The sequence below is a fragment of the Balaenoptera ricei genome, chromosome 14 (genome assembly GCF_028023285.1).
Source record: "Balaenoptera ricei isolate mBalRic1 chromosome 14, mBalRic1.hap2, whole genome shotgun sequence".
In the NCBI taxonomy this organism is placed as follows: domain Eukaryota; kingdom Metazoa; phylum Chordata; class Mammalia; order Artiodactyla; family Balaenopteridae; genus Balaenoptera; species Balaenoptera ricei.
Genome location: NC_082652.1, coordinates 82,338,029 through 82,359,177, shown reverse-complemented (window position 1 = coordinate 82,359,177; position 21,149 = coordinate 82,338,029). Strand labels below are relative to the sequence as shown.

The window sequence follows — 21,149 nt, the reverse complement described above, 5'->3', positions numbered from 1 at the left end:
AAAAAAAATTGTCATGAAGAACCTAGGGGCAGGACAGGAATAAAGACGCAGACCTACTAGAGAATGGACTTGAGGACATGGGGAGGGGGAAGGGTAAGCTGGGACGAAGTGACAGAGTGTCATGGACATATATACACTACCAAATGTAAAACCGATAGCTGGTGGGAAGCAGCATCATAGCACAGGGAGATCAGCTCGGTGCTTTGTGACCACCTAGAGGGGTGGCATAGGGAGGGTGGGAGGGAGACGCAAGAGGGAGGGGATATGGGGATATATATATATGTATAGCTGATTCACTTTGTTATACAGCAGAAACTACCACACCGTTGTAAAGCAATTATACTCCAATAAAGATGTTAAAAAATAAAAGTGTTTTAAAATTCAAAAAAAATGCTGAAAACATAATAATAAAAAGATCTAGTAGCAATAAATTTTGTTAATAAGGCAGAACCAGTGTTTTGCTTTAATGGAAGCATCTGAGCCTGTTGTGAGCTGTTTTTATACCCCAAATACTGATGATTTTCTACTCTGAGATGTCATATTAAAATTTCTTTGTAATAAAAGTGTGTAGGCATTTTGAAGGCTTTCATCAGTGCTAGTCACTTATTATCTGCTTGCTGAGTGCCAACTGTTTTCCAGCATAAACAACAGAGATTATAGCCCTGATGAAATGGAGCTTATGTTTACAGTATCGATTCTCCACGTGTGGTCTCTGGACCAGCTGCAGTAGCAGCAACACCAGGGACCTTGTTGGAAATGTAAATTCCTGAACTCGGGTTTCACCCAGTACCCACTGAATCAGATATCTGGATTGAGCCCTGAGATCTGTGGTGTTTAACAAGCCTTCTGGGTGATTCTGATGGACACTAAAGTTTAAGAACCCTTGATGTGGTTTATCAGTAAAAGAGCGTGGAACTTCACCTCCCTGTAGTTACTTACAAAGATGTTTTGCACATGTGAAACCTGTTAGACATATGGGTTCAAAAAATCGCTAAGTAACAATAATCATTTATTAGCTTTAGATTATATGACAAATATCCATGAGCCATTTAAAAACTCAAATATTCCTCTTTTTTTTAAATTATATTATTTGTCTTGCATTTTTACTCTTGTATATTATTTCCTGGATGCTAATAGTTTCCTTTGAAGTCACTCAATCCAATATGCCAAACATCCTTATGTAGTAATACAAATGGTCCCAATTTATGATAGGATTTTTTGCCTTTACAGTGGTTCAAAAGTGATATGCATTCAGTAGAGACTGTACTAAATTTTGCATTCTGATCTTCTCCTGGGCCAGTGATATGAGGTACAATGCTCTCTCATGATGCTGGGCAGTAGCCGTGAGCACAGCTCTGGATCAGCCACAGGATCACGAGCGTGAACTGTTACACTACAACCCTTCTGTACTCAGTCAGATAGTCATTCTGTTTCTCCCAACGGAAATGTGTTAGATGATTTTGCCCAACTGTAGGCTCAGGGAAGTGTTCTGAGCACGTTAAAGGTAGGGTAGGCTAAGCTATGATGTTTGGTAGGTTAGGTGTATTAATGCATTTTATGGATATTTTCAACTTACAATGGGTTTATCGGTTTGTAACCCCATCGTAAGTCGAGGAGGATCTGTAGTTCATTGTTAAACAGCCCTGAAAGGTCAGATATAGGCCAGGAAGAGATATCTGGTTTGTATTGAAATTTGCAGATTCAGGATCCTTCAGCAGTGGAGAAGTACTTCGAATATCTATCAGCTCACCAATAATTTTTTTAGGCTGTCAGAGTGTCAGTCATTCTAACACCTGGGACGAACAGTACCAAAGCATCTGATAGTAAAAATGTAGGGCTCAAAGAACATATAATTTTTCTGTTTCTAATTTTAATTATATTTCTTTCTTTCTGGCAGTCTGGTTTCTGTCAAATGATTCTGGAATTATAAACTCCTGATTTACATCATGGATAGGTACTTATGTCCCGTGATAAAAACACTAATAAGTAAAGATATATTCCTGAGCACTGTGGCTATTCTGAATGACTGGAGCCCAAACCCTTTGCTGCAATATGATGCTTACTGATATAGGTGCATATGGTAAGGGGAATTTGGGGACCGGTATCTATGAATTTCATGCCCTCACATTCATAACCTTCATGACATGGCACATATCCAATCATTCAGGCAAATGAACGTATAGAGATGCATGCATAATTAATAGACAACCAAATGCCTGAAAATAAATTGTTAAAGCTCATGGTGTAGGAAGGGCAGCCTTGTGGCATGATGATATTTGTGCTGCTTGCCTGATAATTGTGCAGCACTCAGAAGAGCACAGTAATTTTGTAATTAACGCTTGATACACATTACTTTAATTATATAAGGCAGACTTATTTGGAGGGATCTGTGGGTAAGTGTGAGTGTGTGCATATGTGTTTCTGCGCAGAATGAGTTTTAGCCTCTAATGAAAGAGTTTTCTTCCTTCTGATAAAGTGCTTGGCTGATCCAGTTCAAATTTTCTGCTTGATGTGAGGGCAGCCAGAGTTGGAGGGAAAAATAGGATACAAGGGAGACAAGTTAAACCAAAAGGTACCTCTGGATGCTCTTTAGGGAGAAATGATTTTATTGATAATGGACAGCAGAAATGACACCATGTTGAACCCCTGCAAGAAAAGCATTCTGTTTATTGCTGGACAAATGCTCTGATAAAGTGAATTCTATGAAGGTGTTCAGATTTAGTAAGTGATCAGTAACTCTATTTTCAGGCCAGTGTTTGTTTTCTCCTCGAGTGTTTGTGTAAGTGGCACTGTAGATGGTTAGAATTGATTTACTTTCTTGATTTATTTAGTTTATTTCCATAATAATCTATAGCCATGCTGGCTAGATTGAAACAATGAGTCTAAAGCAGAATTGTATAGGAGCAATGTTCAGTTTCAGTGCCCATTCATTCTCCTCCAGATCCCCAGTCACTTCTAGCCATTTTCTGGCTTTCTAGCCCTTCTCACTCAACCTCACCTGGGCCTGTCGGATTAAGAAGCGTGCTTGCTCTGGTCCAAAGCACACAAACCAGAGCACTGGGGGTGGAGTCCAGCTGATAGAAGTGTTTCTTTGGCACATAGGATGTTTTCTATAGTTCTTTTCTTTTTTCTTACCTTTAAAAAAAATTGAATTAGTTACAGGCAATTGATCACTGAGATAGTTCACATAAAAATCTAGATTCTTGGCTCCACTAGAAAAGTCTGCATTACCAGCCACATCCCACTTCCATTCCCCCATGGGACCACTCTGTTGGAGAAGAGCTGCAGCTGCCCCTTTAGAAGGGGACCTGTGTGCTCCAGGCAAACACCCACAGTCCTCAGCACTAACTGCTGCCTCCCTTCCAGCCATTTCTCATCAAGCCTCTGCCACTGCTTTTCTTAGACCCGATTCAGTTTCCTCATTTGTATTACCTGTTTGCCTCTGTAGGTGTTTGAGTTTTCAGCATCTGCTATGAGTATTTCTTCTCTTTCCTGCCCAATCCGTGGTCCCGTAATCTTAAGAGGAAACCAGGGAGCATCGAGCATGCCACCCCAGCCATGTTGCCTCTCATTTTTGTGACCCAAATAACCACAACAGAGTGTATAGCTTTCTGATTTCATCCTTTTCTTTAATATGCAAATACAATTACTCAAGCTATAGTCTAGTTTAACAGTAATAAATCCAGTTCCAAACTTTTGGGAAGTTTCTGGGAATGCACAAAGGTGGCTTGGGCAGGGGCAGAGCTTACTGAGTACCCTTGTGTTCCTCTAGCCTCGTTTGCTCAAAACTCCTGCTCCCTCGTATCACCTCTGGCTTTCCTGTCGTGAGCTCTCTGAGTTTCTCCAGCTCCCTCTGATACCCTTTCTCTAAGAAATGGGCTTAGTTTATTGCCCCGGGTAGTAGACAGCATGAAACTAACACGTATTATGGTGGTTGACAAAGTTTGCTGATGGTTTTGGTGATAAATTAAGGAAATGACAAAAACTAGCTTACCAGGCTAGCTAAGCCAGGTCAATCCTTACTCCTTGGTTTCTGAGGAGTCAACTTGCCACCGTGCTACAAGCATAGGACACCAAATTCCCTTTTCCCATCTCAACACTTTTCTCTTTCTTGGTTTTCCAGTGGGAATCTGAAAGTCCCTCAGCAATACAAAAACGGTAGTCAGAAAAGAAATATACTTTTTCAATATATAGTGCAGGGATAATTGTTTATCCATAAAAAACTAAAAGGGACAAAACTCTTAGCTCACAGCACACAAAAATCAACTGCAGGTAGATGATGCACCATAAAGCTTTTATAAAGTTTTATAGGAGAACTTATGACCTTAGGGTAGATTAAAGGCACAAAAAGTGTTAATCAAAATGGAAAAGATAATAAAATGCAACAGCATTAAAATGAGTAAATTTTTTTTTTTAATGACAGCATAACAAGGGTGAAAAAATAAGCTAAAGAATGGGAGAGTATACATGGATACATGAAATACATATAACACACACAAGACGTATATACATACGTGTGTGTGTATATATATAGATATATATATGTATACACGTGTACACACATAGGTTTTATTGTAGGAGTTCTTCAGAATATACATGACAGAAAACTGCAAAAACAATGTAAAATGGGAAAAGAATTTTTCTACAAATATTCAACAGAAAATAAATCTAAATAGCCAATAAGTATTTGAAGTCTCTCACCCTTCATAGAAATTAGGGAAATATATTAAGAGGTACAAACTTCCAGCTACAAAATAAATGAGACACAGGGATGAAATGCAGTGTGGGGAATATAGTCAATAATAATGTAATATCTTTGAATGGTGATGAAGGTGGTCAAAAGGTACAAACTTCCAATTATAAGATAAATAAGTACTAGGGATGTAATGCACAACATGATTAATATAACTAACACTGCTGCATGCTATATAGGAAAGCTGTTAAGAGAGTAAATGTTATGTCATCATAAGGAAAAATATATATTTTCTTTTAGCTTGTATCTATATGAGTTGATGGGTATTCACTAAACTCATTGTAGTAATCATTTCATGATGTATGTAAGTCAGATCACTATGCTGTACACCTTTAACTTAAACAGTGCTACGTATCAATTACATCTCAATAAAATGGAAAGAAAAAAAAGGAAATTAGGAAAATATAAATTTCCACCACAATAAGACACCATTACGTATAGGGTACCATGTTAGCAAATAAAAGTACAGGATGTTCTATTAATTTCAGATGAACAATGAGTAATTTTAGCATGCATATGTCCAATATAATATTTGGGACATATTTATATTAATTATTTTTCTACCAAAAATTCAAATTTAACCATGCAGCCTATATTTTATGTCAACCCTGATTAATTTCACACCCATCAAAATGGTAAAAATTGAAATGTCTGATGATAACAAGATAAGGTGTGTAGTAAGTAGACCCCCTTAGTCTACTGGTATGGGACATGCACTGATACATCCACTTTAGAAACAAAATTTGGCACTATCTGCCAAAAGTGAAGATCAATTAACCCTGTGGCCCAACATATATCCCTATCCAATATATACACCTGGGAGAAACTTATTAACATATGTATGAAGATACATATACTAGTATGCTTGTATCTATATTGTGAATAAAAGCAACAACAAAAAAAACACAACACTACCCAAATATTCGTTTTCAGTAGTATGATAAATATTGGTCTATCCATATGATGGAATAGTATATAGTAATAAAAATTAAGGATAATTGTAAGCTCTGGTTTAAGGGGAGATTGTTATATGAAAGAAACAAAGGATGATTCTGGAGTACAATCTGATAATATTCTGTTCCCTCAATCTATCTGTAGGTTATATTGTATTTTTGTACTTTTTTATATGTGCACATATTTCATAATTTTGAAAGAATAAAAACACTCCCTGCAAAATGGTACACTCTTATTATGCAAACTTTATCTTAACCTTTCCCATCCAGACTAGGCATAGCTAAACCTATTAAAGTGTTTGTCAAAAAAATAACAGCTGTCTCTATCAGAGATTCCCAGGTATGCAGTAAAATTATTAATATATTTTATAAGACTTAGGAATCATAAAGAATCCCAGGTTAACATGAATCAGTAATATGATATAGTTATTTTTAAGACAAATATGGGACCTCAGCTGCAATAGCAGAAGTACTGCTACGAAAGGAAGTGTTGGTTGTTGACCAGAAACCTGATAAAATTACCAGTCCAGTTTTGGTCTCTATAATTTTCAGTGGGCACGGTCAGGCTGAAGCATATCTAGAGGAAAATGGTAAATATATGATTTAGTTAAACGACAGAAGGTAAACTCAGATGAGGAAAGTCCATGACTTTTTGAATTCCTGGTAAACACTGAACAGTGATTTCTGTTGACCAAACTCAGCCCAGCGATGTTTGTGAGTCTAGTAGCTGTTCTCAGTGCAACCAGCGTCCGCTGTCCAGACAGAGGACCTGCTAGACGACCAGAAGGAAAAAGAAAGAGAAGAAATAACATGATTTCCTGAAGCACACTCCAAGCAGCATTGCTGCTGAGTTTTCAGAAACAACCAGAGGAGTCCAGCTGGAAGTGTAGCAGACCACAACATAGTAGCTCTTTCTGTCAAATGGCTTCATATCAACTTTGAATCTGCAGCTGAAACCTCAAATATAGCAGCAGACCCTCTGAATACAACTATAGCTCCACCCATGCTTTTTTACAGGTTGAAGATAAGCACTGCATTTTTGTACGTTCAGATATACTCAAGCAAGGAGATCGGGGTACATAGCAGAGCACCATAAACTCTACAGCATGTCTACATGTATTAACATTTAGTTAAACTATACTCCCACCTACCATTTGATCCTGACTTCAAAACAGCCCACCCAAAACACCCCAGGTAGAAATCTAAGTAGTATCTTCTGGTTCTGCAGAAGGAAAATAATATGTTTCCTTCACCAGCATCCCTCAGCAGTGCTACTGGGAGCATCACTTGCAGTTCTGAAGAACATAGACAATAATTGGTCAGAACTAGTCAATTACCAAAGTTTTTGAATGATGTTGGTTTAAAAAATTAATACTAGTTCTGCTAATTTTTATTTCAAGGATCTTCTGAGATTCCAAAGAGAAAGTAGATCTAATCATTGTGCAGCCATTTGCCTGGAGCCCTCATGTAATTATATAATACACATGAAAATAATCCTTCATACTTGTGAGAGGTAAATAGTTGAGCTTATTTATTCTAAGATCTCTTGTTCCTTTCTGTCCACATACAAAGCCACCACTGGAAACAGTTGCCATGGTGAAAGCCTTGGTAATAATATTCCCAAGCAGTCTTGCAACCTTACAAACGGCTCTGAGAAAAGATTTCGCCATGTGCCTTCATACAGTTGGAGGTAAGCAAGGACTACACCAGGAACCCAGGTATAGTGTTTCAGCAATTAGAGACCTTCCCATGAGAAACACACACACCTTGTCTTCTTCATGGGACATCTCAAATGTTCTCGCCTCCATCCAAGATTCTCTATGCATCACAGGAAAAGGCCACCTCTACTCATTCTAGCAGATGTATAATATTTTCACTGGTAGGCCTCGACACTGCCAGACGACTGTCAGCGAGTGCTGCATTCCCCATGTGTTTGCACCAGGTGAAGACAGATCATGGTATGTTGCTAGAAGGGCCTGTCACACCTGCCTCAGAGGAACTTTTCAGAAAGCCTCTGAAGAACATTGTGATTGCTCTGGTTACCTCTGAGTTATATTTACGCAAGTCCTCAGTGATGGGTGCAAATGCAAAATGCAAACTTATTGAGAGAAGGTAGAAGTTGCAATAGTTGAGGCCTGGTTTATCAAGAATTGAGAGTTCATTGGGTACCTGCCATGTGCCCACACTTTGGGAGAGGGAAGTCTAAAACACAGTCTCTCTTCTCATGAACTTTTATATCTGGTTGGAGAGATTAGCCTAAGCATATTAAAATGATGGTAAAACAATAACTAAAGTTACTGTATTGCATGTGCTATCTCTGATCACTAAAGGAGTTTCGAGAGAGAGAGATGAGTAGTTACAGCCTTCCTGAAGGAAATCCAATTTGGGGCCTCCACCTCTCCCAAGCCCATCTTCCTAAAGAGTGTGGGACTCTACAGTCACAAAAGGAGGACCAGCATGTTTGGGACCTGGGTATGGCAACCAGCCTAAGGTAGCCCAGGAATTACATATGCAAGGGGATTTCTAGGAGCCCGACCCCAGATGAGGGGTATCTTCTTCACAAGGGAGAACCTCTTTTGACTTAGGATTCTTTATAGCAGAGCTCTCCCTCTAGACTTCAGTAAAAAGAGAGATGAAGCTGTAACTTCCTCTTTCTCTTTCTAGCCATGTGCCCCCCCCCAAAACCCCCTTTACACACTTTTGCGATCTTAGCATTCTGTGCACCTGAGCAAACACAGCTTCAACTGTACACGCAACAACGTTTTCAAATGCTTATGTCCTTTGAGGCTGATTAACCTCAGGTTCTATAAGGTGAAAATAGCAGCAACAGCCATTACATCATCAAAGATACATCAAACAAACTGATGTAAATCTTTAGAGCTAGGAAGCAAATACCTAGCTTTTCTGAATTAAATTGAGAATCTTCCTTGACATCTGAGGTTTGATATTGTTCAGCAGAGATGACAGCCCTGAAACTGCTCTCCCAGTGCCAAGCAGAATATAAAAATGATTCAGGGCATCATTTACATATCACATAGACATCTCAAGCTGGCAAGCTTGTTGCTTAGTAAAAAAAATACGAACAAAGCATGGCTTAGGCAATGGACCCTGGGACATTTGAGTTAGTATGGTAAGTGCCAGTTGGTTAATTAAGCAGTGTTATGCCTTGAAAGGGTTAAGAGAAGGAGCAGAGTTTAGTAAAGAGCTGTTTTCCTTCTCACTGCTCTCCATTTACCACCTCTCACCATGAGACAATGCTCTGAGCAACTGGAAGCAATGATTGTGCAAATTATTTTCTTTCAAACATTGAAGTGCTGTTTAGTTGAGGGGCAGGGTGGTAGGAAAAGAAACAAGATCAAAATACACAGGTGTGTTTCTGTGATGCAAAAAAAAAAAAAAAAATCAGCTCTAAAACTCCAAGTCAGGCTTCCCCAGTATAGAATGCTTTTCACTCTTTTAAATTTCCTATTTCTGTAATTGATCCTTATTTGATTTACATTTCTTTCCTATATCTTATTATTTAATATATTTTACCTTGTCTTTCTTAGATTGCAATAATATTCCCTATTGCTAAATTAGTGTTCAACACATAGTAGATACTCAATAAACATTTACTAAATAAAATATCAGTTAAGTCAGTCCACACACAATAATCTGGATTTCAAAGTGAGATTCATTATTTATTAACAAAGAGAAGGAACAATGAAATTCTGGAAAGACCTTTTTCATTAGAGTCATAAACAGCTTAATTCAAATCCTGGTTCTGTCAATCAATAACTACATGATCTTCATCAAACTGAACCATTTAAGCTTTAGGTTCTTTATATTAGAAAGGAAAGAAAGAGAAAGAAAGAAAAGAAGGAAGAAGCCTCATAATAATAATGAACATTGAGTGTTTAGTACAAGCACTGTTCTGAAATCTTTACACGCATTAGCGGATTTAATACTCGAAACACTTATCATCTTCATGAGAAAACTGAGACACAGAAGTTAAGCAAGTAATTTTCCTAAGGTTACACAGAGGGTAAGTAGAAGAGATGGGATAGAAATCCAAGCAATGACTTAAGGTACTGTTAATCAACTCCCCTCAACCACATACAATGCTCCCTCTCGTGAGACTACAATATACTACCTCTGAAGACTGTGGTGGAGGTTGAATTAAATGAGACATCTTAAGGATATTGTTTGCCAGTGGTGTGTTTAGTGTTAAGTTCTTTTGGTGAAAGTGCAGAATAGGCATTTTCATTCTACCTGGAGCATGAGACCAGTGCTGAGTCTTACCCCATTCCTCCCTCAACTTTGCATCCTTGTTTGGAAGCACTGACATGTCTTCCCACACTCATCTTAGATCTTGTTACAGAGCAGAACTTTCTTCAGCAATTTCACTTCTGGGTATATACCCCAAAGAATTGAAAACAGAATCTCAAAGAGATATTTGCACACCATGTTCATAACAGCATTATTCACAACAGCCAAAGGTAGAAATAACTCAAAGGTCCATCAACAAATGGATAAAAAAATGAATGGATAAAAAAAGGTAATATATGCATATAATGGAATATTATTCAGCCTTAAAATGGAAGGAAATTCTGACACATGCTACAACATAGATGAACCTCGAAAATATGATAAGTGAAATAAGCCAGACACAAAGGACAAATACTGTGTGATTCCACTTACATAAAGTTCCTAGAACAGTCAAATTTATAGAGACAGAAAGTATAATGGCAGTGACCAGAGACTGGAGGGGAGGGCAGAGAATGAGGAGTTATTGTTTTTTTTTTTTAAAATTTTATTTATTTATTTATTATTATTATTATTAACTTTTGGCTGTGTTGGGTCTTCGTTTCTGCGCAAGGGCTTCCTCTAGTTGCGGCAAGTGGGGGCCACTCTTCATCGCGGTGCGCGGGCCTCTCTCTATCGCGGCCTCTCTTGTTGAGGAGCACAGGCTCCAGACGCGCAGGCTCAGTAGTTGTGGCTCACGGGCCCAGTTGCTCCGTGGCATGTGGGATCTTCCCAGACCAGGGCTCGAACCCGTGTCCCCTGCATTGGCAGGCGGATTCTCAACCACTGCGCCACCAGGGAAGCCAGGAGTTATTGTTTAATGCATGTAGAATATTCATTTTTGAAGATGAAAAGAGTTGTGGATTGGTTGTACAACAATGTGAATGCACTTAATGCTACTGAACTGTACACTTAACAATGATTAAGATTGAAAATTTAATGTCATATGTATTTTACCACAATTAAAAATAAAATAAAACATTTAAAAAGGAAATTGTCACAAAAAAGCCCACACCAAAATGTCCTGTTTGATTAACACATAATAGCATAGTAGGTGCTCAATTAATTTGCCCTGTACTCACTTTCTAGCTTCAGATATTTGAAATTAGTACACAGCTAACTGTCCATAGACTTTTGTTGCTAGCGAATTTGTACAGATACTCTGATTCCAGGATAGTCTGGCAGCTGTTAGGGAAATATAAAAGATATAGATGATTGTTATTGGCCTGGCCACACACCATCACATGAAAAGTCGTGGCATAAGGGAATGATGTGTCTCCCAACACCTGCCTTTTCTGTTCCTTTCTTCCCTGGCTGTGTAATGAACCAATGATTTCCTCCTATTGCACAAAATATTCCTTCTACCCTTCCCTCTAACTACTCCCAGTGAAAGAAACAGTCCTTTATGTCCATGGGTCAAGCTAGTTGAGAAAGTAATTTGATTTAGTAAATTTATGTCACATATGGCATGCCTGATAACTACACACTCTTTCCTAGGGTTTTATATACATTTTTAATTTGCATAAAATGGATTAGCCAGGGAAAAATTTACAGTATGTAGGATTTAAGGCACTATGACAATGTAAAGCATTTTAGAGGTGTGTATGTTTAGAGTGATCAGGGGATATCTCAGATTACATTACCTGGACCACATGCTGCTTCTCATGATATGGGGAATATTCTGGATGAATCACAGTTTCACAAGGTCTTAAATAAGAGACTCCCTAAGAATCCTGATGCACTTAGGTGGCTTTATTGAACCAGGTCTAATCAGGGCTCCACAGAAAGCCCTAGTGGCTGCTTCAAAATAAGTCTTATTTTAGAAACACCATAAAGGGAACTGAGCCTAGATGTAAGAGAGCTCAATCTTCTATTCCCCTTGAACCCTCTAAATCTAAATGACAGATTCCAGATGTTCCAGAACATTCTCCAATGTGCTGACATCACCAAACGGCTAATGCAGCAAATACTTCCTCAGCAGAGAAAAAATATAAAGGGCTACTGGGAGCTGGGAAACAGGGTATAGCAACAATGTTTACCTTCCAGTTATATTTCAGAAACTGAGATTTCTCAAGGACCATTACTAATTAGATATTCAAATTAAGTGTAACTAAGACAAAGCAAAGTTTCACTCAAGCAAATTAAAATAAGCAAAATTACTTTTCAGCAGTTTTAACCATTTCTTCTCTCAGGAACAAAGGACCTCCTTCTGGTCAATGCCCTTCATCCTTGTTACTGTCCTGGATAATTCTCTCAGCTCCACTGAGCTCTCCATCAACTCCTGATCAAACCTGTTCTTTGTTATGACTCTAAGAGGCTGTCAAATTCAGTTACACTATGAAGTAATGACTAATAGACTTAAATGCTACCCTAGGTAGTGAGGATTTCAATTTTATAATCAAATAATATTAGATTTGAAAGGGACCTCAAAAGTTGTCTTGCTAATTTTTCCACCTAATTAAGAGATTTTTATCAACAGCTTTTCCCTCCCCACAAACATAATATAGCCCTTCCTTGAACCGTTTCAACTACTGGTTGCCCACTGTATTACAAAAAGCATTTCCATTGTCTGGTGGCTTTAATTATTAGAGTTATCTCTGAGGTTTAGCCATATTTATTCAATGTCTTCATTTCTGTTATATTCATTCATCATAGTTTCTGAACTTTTCACATTCTTTTTACTTCTATGAACATGGTAATAGTTACATCATGCATATTCCAGGAACTAAGGTAGGTGCTTTAAATTATATTATTAGGTCGCCTCACAGCCCTGTAATATAGTTCTTTCTAATGATAAAATAAGTTATTTCTCACCAAAAAGATGGTTATTTCTAATGATAAAGGAAGGAAGAAAGGCACAGAGAGTTAAGTGAATAGCACAAAGTCATGCATTCTTTAATTAACAGAATCACAATCTCGTCCTACTCCAAAGCCTATGGCACCTCTGCATTAAGATAAATTACTTCTTACTCATTCTTGTATTCAGAAAAGTACTCACTGTGACGTATTTTTATTTTCTGTATTTCATATTTAATTCACTTAATATTTAATACCATTATACAATTATACACATTCAATATGTCATAAATATAATTATGTATAACTTATTATATATAAAATATATTTATTAAATATACGCAACATTATTATATTAATATTTAATGAAGTTAATTTTGAAGACACCTACTAGTCTCAGCTCCTCTGTGAGGAATCAAAAAGGGTTTTGTTGTCCATAAATGGCATGGAATCTTAAATCTGGAGCAGAATACTCTTGGAGGACTAGGATAGAGTTAGCAGCAAAATCAAAGTAAAAAAACGCGAATAGAGAGTTGAAACAAGACAGGCATACATCACAGCCTAAACTTGCTGCAACTGAGTTCTTCTTCAGCCATGCCAAATGGATATGCAATTCCATCACCTACTAACAACTGTAAAATTGACATCAAACAAGCCTCAATAATCTGAAACACTTCTGCAAACCAGACTTATGCTCTAGTTCCTCATGGCCATCAAACTCTAGGGGAGGAAGATTCCAGTCAAAGAAGGCTTGATGGCTTTAGGGGCTTGATGTGAGTGGTGGGCAAAGCTGAAACCTCCAAGGTGACACCTAATTAAAAATAGATTGTAATACCAGCGACGTTGTGAATTGGCCTTCATTAACAGACCCTGACTGGCTAAGTCAGAGAAGGCTGCTGCTAGGGGTGTAGAGCACAGAGAAATGCAGGTTTTCTTACCAGAGACGGAGGTAGAGGGAAAAGAGAATCTAGCTACGAATCAGGAAGATCTGGGTTTAATCCCATTTCTGTAGGTCACATGTCTGGGAAAACATTTTAGACATCCTGAGTCTCCATTTCCTTATCTGTAAAATAGAGATGGAATTAAATGCCTAGCCCCCAAAATTATTGTGATAATGACACAAATACTTTATAATATGTTGAAGAGCTTTGTAAATTGACACAGGAAATATGGATTAATGTGTTTCATCAACAAATATTAATACCAGGCCTACCGTGGGAGGCACAGAACACGGCATAATTAGCTGCCTCGAATGGCTCCAGGGTGTCCCACCTGTACCCTTTTGAATGGAGCTCTCCATGGAGGGTCACCTGCGGCAGGAGAGGTCACCCAAACTGACACAACAGGAGCAGGAACACCAGTCAAAAGACCACTTCAGAAGTCCACAAAGCAGCTGCTGGGGGCTCATACAACAGCAGTTGAATTGAGGATGGAGAAAGAGAGAGAGATCTGAGCATTATATGGAGGCAACAGTTATACAACTTAGTGATTATTGTTTTTGATGAAGAAGAGGAAAAAGTGAAAGGTGGGTGAGAAACTCAAATACTTCTGTGAATTAATCTCTCCTTGCAAGATTTTTCAGTGGGAGTGTTTCAGTCAGGATAGGAAGTAAAGAGACAAAGCTGTGGAGGAGTTTGGGGTACGAATAGATGTGTATATTTGAGTTGAGTAGCCTAAGATCCAGGAGCAGTGCCCAGTGGTGAATGACATCTGAAGCTCAGGAGAAAATTCTAGGTGGAGGTTTGAAAGTCATCACATTATAAGTGATAACTGAATCCATAGGATGAGTGCATAAAATTAAAAAGGTGGGAAGAGACAAGCGAGATGAGAAGAGAGCCCAAGACAAAACCTTGGGGGAAAAGTGACACTTAAACTTTAGGCAGTGAAAGAAGAGTTAGAAAGAGAAAGTGAATGGTGATAAGAGGTCGAAGGAGAACAGAGGGTGGTCCCACAGACATCGGGAGAGAAAATACCTTCACGAAGGGAGTGCTCAATCGTGTCAAAATCTAGGAAGATTTATATCACAGCCATCAAGAGCTTCGTATTGAAATGAGCCAGACTTTGAATCCCAGCGTTGCTGAGTATGGAGGGCATTTTACACAACCTCTCAAAGCTTCAGTTCCATCCTTTTTTATTTGGGGGAAAGCACATTATCTCTTCTCAAAGGGCTAAATGCTTAACCCTGTGCTGATTACATAAGAAGCACTCAACAGATGTTACCTGCTATTCTTCATTTTAACTACTATTTATATAAAGAGAACTGAAAAGTGACTCTTGCATTTTGTAATTAGTATGTTACCTGTGTATCTTCAAGAGTAGATTCAGAGTGGTAAGGGTAGAAGTCTGATGCTAGTGGGTGGAAAAACACTAAATTGGACCAGCTGTGACTGCCATTTTGTGTATCAAACCACCCAATGCTCAGCAATGTCATGTCATTCACCTTAACAGGCAGTTGGTCTGCTGTGGAGATATTAGATGGACATTATTTTTTTTAAGTCTTGAGATAGGCTTATAGTAATTAGTGGGAGTTTTCTTCAAGGCTGAGAAGTTGGTTTTTATTTTGTTTTAAGGAGAGAGAGGTTTGAGCTCATTTTAAAAATAATGAGGAAGTGGAAAGAAAAAGCATAAAATTGCACAAGAGGATTTTTTATTTTACAAAAAGTAATTTGAGGAAGCATAGAATAATTTTCATGAGCACAGGCTTTCTCACACTCTAGCTATGGACACTGAGGAACTTAACTTTTCTATCCTCCAGTTTCCTCATCTTTAAAAATAATAGCGACTACCTCATAAGGTCGAGATTAATACCTGTCATGAACAAGGAGCTCCCTAAATAATAGCACATTACTTTTATCATCACTATTACTGTTACGATCAACATGATCAAGGCTCTAAAGGAGAGTTTCCCATAATCCAACACAAACACATCAGGAGGGAAGGTTTTACAAGTCAGTGAAAACATTTGTTCCCTCCGCCTGAGGACCATAAATAGAACCACAGTGTAAACTCAAATTCTACCACAAGAGAGTCCATCACCTTTGAACCTCAAAGGCTTTCAGTTGCCAAAAGAGCTCAATTAGAATGAAAATGTGAGAGGGGATTTGCTACTTCCCTAGGAGTCCTGTAAAAAATACTACACACTTGAAGGCTTAAAACACAGAAATTTATTTTCTCACTGTTCTGGAAGCCAGGAGTTCTCAATCAAGGTGTCAGCAGAGCTGTACCTCCTCCAGAGGCTCCAGGGAGTAATCCTTTCTTGCCTCTTCCAGCGGCCGGTGGCTCCAGATGTCCCTTGGCTTGCTGGTGCCTAACTCCAATCTCCGTCTCTGTCTTCATCCTTCTCCTCTGTGTCTGTCTTCTCCTCTCCTCTCTCTTTTGAGGACACTTGTCATTGGGTTTAGAGCTCACCTGGGTTGGGGGTTCCAGAATTATCTCATCTCAAGATTCTCATCTTAATCACATCTACAAAGGCACTTTTTACAAATTCTTTCACGGGCACAGGTACCAGTGATATGGTCTATCTCTTGAGGGTCCACCATTCAATACACTGTAGAGGATACATCTTAAATCGTTTCACTCTCTTCTCATTACTCTACCAAACACTGGATGAGATGTACAGATTTTGCTTCTTCCTAGATGTCATGAACTCACCAAATTTACCTCTGTTTCAGTACCTTACACAATACTACGCCTATTAGGTACACAATGAATGTTATTAAATAAGAACATTTGAAATACGCAATATATGGTTCTACTCTCGAGTAGGTCTTGCTGTGTACAACATTTCAGAGTAATTCAATCTTTCGATTTTATTTAATTCTACTACACACTTGATCACAGCTTTTGGGAACAGTGAGAGAAATGGTTAAAAAAAAAAAAATTGTCATAATACAGACATGCCTACTTTGAAAAAATAAAATCACAAGATTTTGCAGCATTTAGCATGTATATATTTTCTAAAATATGGTTTATTTTATTTACTCTACTTTGTACTAATGATCTCTTTACTGAAAATATGAAGTGCAAATGCTTTACAAATCTATATTTTAACACTGACATTGCAAAAGATTTATATTACTATTGTTATCCATAATAATCACACATATTATGTATTATTATGGCTTTACAAGGAATGGATTTATTCTCATAGACCCATCAAATCATGAATAGAGTAATATATTTAAGTCTTAATACTTCCTTAAAAATGGGACCCTTGAGCTGAATCCTCAGTTTTCCTATGGTTAAGCTAGCTTGAGGTTGTCACCCTCCAGTAAACCTTGGTGTCTGCAGTGCCTTAGATTTAAAGACATGAGATCTATTATGTGGTTATCATAGGACTGCTTCTGCATATTATGTGCTGCACATTTAGTAATTCTTCACTCAAAAATTATGTTTCTGGGAGGGCTAGAAGAGACGATCTCATATCCCTTCGGGCTTTCACACTCATAAGTCCTCCAACCTACTGTCAGCAGGTGTGTCTGAGTTAGTTTTCCTATCAGGAAATTGTGCTGACCCAGTCCCCTTCTGTCTCCAGATTCTTTCTGTGACACATGACAAACATTTACAAGATAAGTGATCCTGATCATGGGTGCAATCTGTGTGGCCCCTGAGCAGAATGAAGCTAATTGCCCTGCATGAAAATAAATCAATGATCTTGTTAACCCAGCACTCTCAGCAAATGTCTCTATACAACAGGGTCAGATTCTGTGTGCACACAGAGATAGATGCCACTGTAAAATGTAAGACTTGTGATATACAAAACAAATCCAAAACAAATTCAGTCCCCTTTTCACTTTCTAGAGCCACTAATCACTTTAATCAAGGTGCAAAGTATCTTAACACAAATAAGCATTTCTGTGGTAACAGGAGCATTTCAAACTCTGTATTTGCATTCGTGGTATTTTTCATTCTTGGACAAAAACAATAGTTTAATCAATGTGTGTGTGTGTGTATAATTGAATGTGAATATTCAGCAGATTAAATATTTACTATTACTTAAGTAAATGATACCATTAAAAAAACTCATCTGTGATCAATAACATTTTCTTAAAGTTGGATCACTGGTTTTCTAATTTAGTAGAAGGCAAACAAATGAGGTATAACCATATGTTCATTAATTTTATGATGTCCATCTCAAGGATCCAACATGCTCTCTGATAAAGTTTGGAAACAGCATTCCAATTTTCAGAAAGGCTGGCAAATATATTGCCTACTAAATCTCAGTCTTCTATCCAAGTCCAGAGACTCCTCTGGAGCTCAGTAATCCAAACAATATGTCATTCCTAGAGGGCCAGAAATATTGCTATTTGAACACAAAACAATCTAGAAAAAGATGCCTTTCTGCTATGATATATAATAAACCACGGGAACTTTTGTTGACAATATAAGACGTAAAGGAACTTTCACTACCCAGAATGAAATATTGCAGCACCTACAGATTCATATGAACATGGGTTCTCTTCCTTAAATTTGAGTTGCAGACAGTTATATGGGCATAGTTACACAATCTTCCAGACATCTATTGAAGTATATGACTTGTATTACATTTCTCTGAAGGAGTGAGACTTGCCCTATCCAAACTTATTTCCACAATGCCTTGTGGGTTTCTCTTAATATTTAGGATATTATGCATCCCACTTACACAGAATTCTGTGATACTTAATGTTTGCAGGCTTTTGAAATTATATTTTGCTTTCAATTGTTTCTGTTTTGATTTGAATTAAATCCTAATCTTGATGACATATTTTTATATGAGCTCATTTGGAAAAAATCTTTCAGCTAAAGGAGGTGAATTGAAGTAAGTAAAAGAGAGAGATTTCATTATCCAAAGGCCCCAAGATATGAAGCACACACCATTCTTTTTAATAATCTTTCTTTGTTTATAAAATTTTCACCCTGTCTATTGTCTCAGTGCTGGTCAGTCAGCCTTGTGTGAGGTGAGGGAAGGGAAGTTTTTGGTCCAGAAATCACCAGTTAAGGACCTTATACAAAGATGCATTTAGCACTAAGTCAAACTGGTTTCCTTGGCCTGCACTGAAATACTGTATGACCTGATCTCAGGACAGAAAGCAAAATGCTAGCTTCTCAGCGTGCACTAGCTTTAGGGATGCAGCATTGGCTGACATGTAACATGGTGTTTCACAGACAGACCCTGCTGATTCACAGCACTCTGTCTGAGTCAGCCTGGCCTCATGACAGCCAGTGTCAGCTGGTCAGTCTCAGAAACCTTACTTTTCTTCTATCATCTATAATAGGCCACTTCATTTATAGTATATTATGAAATCTCTTGTAATATATATTACTGAGAGTTAGGGGTGTGTGTGTGTGTGTGCGTAGAAATGGCCATACACGTGTACCAAATATCAAAACGATTTAATTACTCAGAAATTCCCTTAGCAGTTTGACTATTATATTTCAAATTCAGCAATATGTGAAGTTCCAAGAAATGTTAATACCAGCTTCTTGAGATGTGGTCATTTCAACAAGGTATAACAAACACTTTGTATGCAGCACCTTACAATTTGATTACGCACCTTCCTATTCATTATCTGGGATTCTCACACTAATCCAGTGCTATAGATTGAATGCCATTCGCCCCACAAAAGTTCAGAAGTTGAAACCTAATCCCCAATGTGATAATATTAGGAAGGAGGGCTTGGGGAGGTAAGTCTTAAAGGTGGAGCCCTCATGAGTGAGATTAGTGCTCTTATAACAGAGACCTCACAGAGCTCCCTCTCCCCTTCTGCCTGGTGAAGTGGCAGCGAGAAGACAGCACCTATAGGGAAGGGGAATCCTACCAGACGCTGGAAATGTCAGCACGTAGATCTTGGGCTTCCAGCCTCCAGAACCGTGACGAAGAAATTTCCGTTGTTTATCAGCTACTCAGTCTATGATATTCTGTTGTAGCAGCTGGAACAGACTACAGCACCCAGCGAGAGAGCTGTTTTTCCTGTTGTCAGTGGCGCAGGCTGAGAAACAGATGTGAGATAAAGGCCGTGCACAGCCAAGCACCCCAGTCTAGACCACAGTAATGCTCACAGAGCAGGAAAAGGTGCACAAAACTAGGAAGTGGATGCAACTTGACTTTGTTTCCTTCTTTTCATTTTCTATCCCCTTGACTTCTTCACCGAGCACTACCCAGTGATTTCTCCTGCTCTAAAAGGGCCTCACAAAAAAAATGTACATGTGAGGGACACTGTAGAATCAGATTTTCAAAACCCATTCACAGAAATATCTTCAATAAGAAATATTTTGTAATTTTGCAATGTCTTTGTGGGAGGCCTATAAAAACAGTGTGGTGTTTGTGCATTTACAATTCTCTTTCGGAAACAAGCCAGCCTGCAAACATTTGCTGGGATCTATGTTCAGGTAACATCCATTCATCTAAAAGATGGAATTTCAGCTAAGGATTCACCTAGTCATCCATTTGGCTCTTGTGTTAACTATTATCATCAGGTGAGAGCTCCTCTTTGTTGTACTAAATTCTACTTGATTTATTACCTCTATCAATGCCTGAAAGTAAGAGATAATGTGCTTACATTTCACAAATACTTGTCAATTCTATTCCACTCTTACTTTTCCCAGCCAGGTCTAAGCCTCGCTCAATAAATTTTACAAAATTGACAGTTCTCATCCTGGCAAAGCATCTTATTAGGGCTAATAAACAATTAAACATCACAGTAAAACTAAGGAACAGAAGCTTAATTAGTACAGGTGCTATTGACGGTTCTCTGCTTATGAAGTTGAAACTTGATATAGAATCATAGTCATCCAGTAGAGAAATCATTTGCATACTTTCTTAAGGAACTGTGCAGTGAATTTCATTAGTATTTATAAAATCTTTTGAGGGCCTCCATGGGAGACCTGTTTTAAGGATCAATTGTTGACTTTAAAGCATATACGATAACACAGAAATGCTAACTAGTAACTCAAAAAGATAGCATAGCAGTAAAAATAATGACAAGTTGACATTCTTTAGCTCCATGGTTTAAGGACAAAAGATTGTGTAACTTCAAACTTCAAACACAATAAAACGCTAAACATGAAATGATACCAGGAAATTAGAAGGCTTTGTATTAGAAAACAAAGTATTTGTATTAGGTGAGTGACTTTAAAATGTATAGAAATAGAATGTTAGAACAGGAAGGGATCTTGGGGATTCCCATATAAACAAATATCTTTATTTTACAGAGAAACGAGATGTCTTAAGCAGATCTCACAGCAAGTGAAAAACATTCAGTTCTTTTGGGAATTATTTATTTATTTATTTTTGGCTGTGTTGGGTCTTCGATTCTGTGCGAGGGCTTTCTCTACTTGCGGCAAGTGGGGGCCACTCTTCATCGCGGTGCGCGGGCCTCTCACCA

The 21,149-nt window shown here is 38.1% G+C and overlaps 1 long non-coding RNA gene across 1 annotated transcript; it reads right to left on the bottom strand.

Moving 5' to 3' along the window:
* Positions 1-15,927: 15,927 nt before the first annotated feature.
* LOC132347503 (uncharacterized) lies at positions 15,928-19,660 on the bottom strand. Its single transcript, XR_009497209.1, has 2 exons — positions 19,584-19,660; positions 15,928-16,194 (listed from the first exon to the last, which is right to left on the bottom strand). It is a non-coding gene; the product is annotated as an uncharacterized LOC132347503 (long non-coding RNA).
* Between the last annotated feature and the right edge of the window lie 1,489 nt (positions 19,661-21,149).